This window comes from Frankliniella occidentalis, unplaced genomic scaffold, assembly GCF_000697945.3.
Source record: "Frankliniella occidentalis isolate FOCC.00 unplaced genomic scaffold, Focc_3.1 Scaffold155, whole genome shotgun sequence".
Classification (NCBI taxonomy): domain Eukaryota; kingdom Metazoa; phylum Arthropoda; class Insecta; order Thysanoptera; family Thripidae; genus Frankliniella; species Frankliniella occidentalis.
The window spans coordinates 400,614-405,181 of NW_026267281.1; positions in this window are offsets into that span (position 1 = coordinate 400,614).

Genomic DNA, 4,568 nt, shown 5'->3' on the forward strand with positions numbered 1-4,568 from the left:
TGCTCCAACCATCAGAAATACCAGTGACTATCAGGGCGTTTACCATCAGCCCCACTTACCATCAGACGGAATACCATTGGATTTACACTGAAACCATCAGAGATTTTACCATCAGGCTGCTCCAACGATCAGACATACCACCATCAGGAACGTCCCATTTTCTATCAGGAAAACGATGAATACCTGATCGTCACGAGTCTGATCGTAATTTTCTGAGGCTGATGGTAATTGTCCTAATGGTAAAAATCTTGATGGGATTTACACCAGTGACACAGCTGTTTGCTGGTCGCGTGATCGAAGAGGCAGAGTGACAAGTGTTTTTGAGTACTTTTTATTCAGTTAGACCACATTTTTTAACCGGCGATCTATCATCCGTTTTTTGCGCCCTGAGCCGACCTACTAAGGGGCCCTTCACCCTATCTGGTCACACTGTCTCTGTTCTACATTCATCAGTTATGTTAACATGATTTTGTTGTCTTTACAGGAGTGATTGTTTTAAATATTTTTCAATGAATTACTTTACTTGGAAGGAGTTAGTGCCTACTACCTACTTGGAAGCATAACTTGAGTTTGATTGAATTATGCTGTGCCGCTAAATGTGAATTATTGGTGCCTTTGGTGTGCACTTTGACTTTTATTTACTGTATTTTAATGAACCCTTTAGAATAAATTCTCTTGCTTAGTATTGCTTAGTATTGTGGAACATAGGTCGTATACAGCACCTATAGATTACTTTTCAAATGTTGAGGTTGAGGGTTGTTCTTGCGGAACCCTTGTCGTGGGTAGACAACAAGTAGACCAAACGCACAAAATGTGGACTGAGGTTTTTGACAGCATTAAGATACAATAAGATACAATAAGATAATAATTGTCAACTTCAAAAAAGAATGCTCAGAAATATATCTCACAGCTTCAAATAATTGGATTGATTTACTTCCTCTTTCCTTTCTTGCTCTTTTGAACGTGTTCTTCATCAGAATCACCATTATCGGAAAAGTCCTCCTTTTTAACTGCAACAAGATGAATACAGATGAGGTATGTCGCAGTATGAGTAAAAAGTCTGGATCTGGAAGATGGCTGTGTGGTTTTGTCAGTTTGAACCCACCTCCTCGATAGAGGATAGCACGCCCTCCGCAGCGGAGAATTTTGTCATCGTGGTATACGCACTTAAAATAAATGTTGTTCTCCGATTCGACATTCACGTGGTACGCAAACGTTCCGTCACCAGTGTGATAAAAATAAGATTTTTCACGATAGCCTTTCTTTTGAATGAGACGTATACTATCAACTACCAAGACTAGCAAACTCAAGCTGCAAGACCAATACAAATATTAGACAGGATAAACTCAAGTCTTATCATCATGATTAAATCCTTTTACATACAGAATCAAGACTGCACCGGAGAAATACATGACGATGAGATAATTGACCAGACAACAAACAACACCTCATTTCATGGTTATGGTACGAATTGTACCTAACAGAAACAAGAGGACTATGAGAAATTAAACTGCACAGAACACTACGAACGTGGAAACGCGGTAGACGAAAAACAAAAGAATAAAGCGCGCGCTCGTGGAAGTGGGACAATGGACATCAGCATATGACACTTATACTACGAAATCAGTGAACAAAAAACACTGGCTTCATACAATCCGCTAACCCCTTCCCATTGCCACCGCCACCCCCACCCCTTTTCTCTTCCGGCCTCCCGCAACTATGTCAACCAACGATCGTTCTTTCTGACGCTGCACTCCACCCCGGGGTAAAATTCCCATGATGCCCATGGGAATGGCTGTCACTCTCCTATGGGAAGTTGCCGTTTTCCCATGGGAGACCTGAAATTCCATGGGCAGTACCCATGGCGCACTCATGGGAATAACATTCCCATTGGGATTCTGGCCATGGGCACGCTATCCCCATGGGTATTTTGGCTATAGGCCGCTTCCCGCTGAGGATGATCCCTGTGGGAAGCAGTGCCTATGGGCGGGTCCCAATGGGGATGAGCCCTGTGGGAAGCAGCGCCTATGGGCGGGTCTCCATGGGGATTCTATCCTATGGGAGGCTAGCCTATAGGCAGGTGCTCCCACAGGTGCGTTGTCTGTAGGAAGTGTGGGCGTTCCTACAGGCAGTCTTGGAAGAATGCTAGGGAAAGGCTGTGCTTAAGTAGTCGCGCCCTGGCCGCATCCCTTCTTGCCTGACGCCTGCAAGTGGCGGGGTAGGCAACCCCCCTCGCACCTGTGTACCATGGGGTGCCAACCGTGCCCTTCGCAGGGGCGCTCTGCTATCTCGATGTGCGAAGAGCACGACGACGCAGCCCAAACGGCGCCACACTTGTCTCGAAAAGGCATGCAACGATGCGAAAAGAACTTGAAACCCATATCAAAATGTGTGCTGTAATTGTGTGTTTTCTGTCTGTTTTCATGTTCCCTGTGAGTGGCTGTAGAGTAGGCGCTGCGGAGGCGGCGTATCCACCTTTGCTTGCACGACGCCTCCTTCATGCACTGCTGCTGCCTGCCTAGTCTACCTGACGCCCAGTCCTTCGTTCTGCTCGTCCATGGCCATTGAAAAGCTGTGTGATGCGCCGAGAAGTCCTGAGCGCCTCCTGCCTTCAAAAGCTTTTCACACCTAATGCTTTGAGCACTTTCAAATTGCAATACAATTTTGATTTGATTACAATAATAATAACAAAAAATAAATGTTTTGTAATTCTTTTTACCTGCTTGGCAACAAGATTTCCCCCCATAAGATCAGTCACTTACTTTGGCCACAGGTCAGAATATAGAGGTCCTAAGAATGGCAATAAAAATTTAGCAAGTTTTTAAAACCCAAATGCAATATTCTCTCAACATATTTCTTGATCACATTTGGAATACGTTCGAAGGACTGTTGTGGATTCCATTACAAAATTGTAATGCCTATATTACCTTATAATAACTTGCTCAAAATTAGAAAAAAAAATTACTCATATGCTAGCAATGTTTGAGTACATCGCAACTGCAGTACCATCAAGTACAGGGTGGTCCACAGACCCCTTCCTTTTTTGAAAGTATGCAGTCCGGCAACAACCCGGGGCCGGTCGCTGAGCGGGCTGGATAGCTCTCTCTCGCTCACACGAGCTGCACGTCACTGTTGGGGTTGGGGCATAGGGTACTTCGGGGGTCACTCACCCCCCGCACATTACCCTTGGCGACACCGCGACTTACCCCCGCGAAACCGTGACTTACCCCCGCACACCCGCGAGCATCCCCCGCGGGGCGCGGCAGTGACTCGCGGCTACCCCCGCGACTGCCCTGCGGGGCGCGGGAGTGACCCGCGACTGCACGGGTTCGCCCCTAACCGCCCCTCCCCACCACGCTGACGTGGACAGAGCCAGCCCGCTCAGCGACCGGCCCCGTGTTGTTGCGGGACTGCATATTTTCAAAAAAGGAAGGGGTCTGTGGACCACCCTGTATAACGATCAGAGAACAGTCAAGTCGGCGTTGCGAACGTTATGGGGAAGGTGCTGAACAAAGGGATGACAAAATATGTGCGGGAGGGGCAGGGCGCGGTATCGGAGGACGTCGTCGGGAAGGTGCTCCTGCTGGACGCGGAGAGGTCACAACTCGCCAGGATGGCGCCGAGGAGAGCCACAAGTGCGGGAGGGGCAGGGGCAGGACGGGGAATCGGAGGACGTCGTCGGGAAGGTGCTGCTGCTGGACGTGGAGCAGGTCACATTTCACAGCTCGCCAGGACGGCGCCGAGGGTGTAATCGCATTCAATAATTTTGTCTATTCTTACGTGCTAATGAGAAATAGGTCATTACCGTCAAGTTTTGGTGTCGAATTTCCACCCTGAATTTGAGAGAAAAAGAAACGACTGGTTATTAAAATTAACTTTCCCACATTCACATTTTTACTGGGTTGCCTGTTTGATCATTTTGAGGCGACTTAGCTCATTTTCTGCCCTTGTATCTTCGTTACGTTTAGATCTCTCCCCCTCCCTTCCCCCCCTTCTAATTTTTGGAGACCTGTAAGTCGGTTTGACCCAATTGAAGTAAGATTCGGTATGCACGTTTTTACTACAATCTCGAAACTGCTGTTAAAATTTCAAACCGATCCGTTGAGCCGTTCTGGAGTTATAGGAAAAGTGCCACTTTTGATTTGAGCTTCGAGGCCGGGCAGTACACGTCGACCTTACCCCCGTCTCTCTAGCGAATTAGCGCTTCTGACTTCTGACGCGATTCCACGGCTCTCAGGCAATTTAACATAGCCAAAAGATGTGAATTAGATGCTTTGAGATTTAGGCCACACATTCCACCCCCACGCTTCAATTTTGAAACTGTTTTTTGTATTAAAATCGACAAATCAAAATTGTTTGTCGTCTACAACCGAGGTCGGCCTCCCGCCTTTTTGCTGCCCGCTGATTGGCTGTGGTCGTCACGTGACACCGGTTACCTTTTGTTTTGTTTTATGACGCTCTTGTCAATTTGAAATTTGTGGATGCGATCCAGTCACGTTCTTATTAATTGATCAGAAAAAATCCACTTAAACAACGTTTTAAACAAAATAAATTTTTAAAATTGCTAG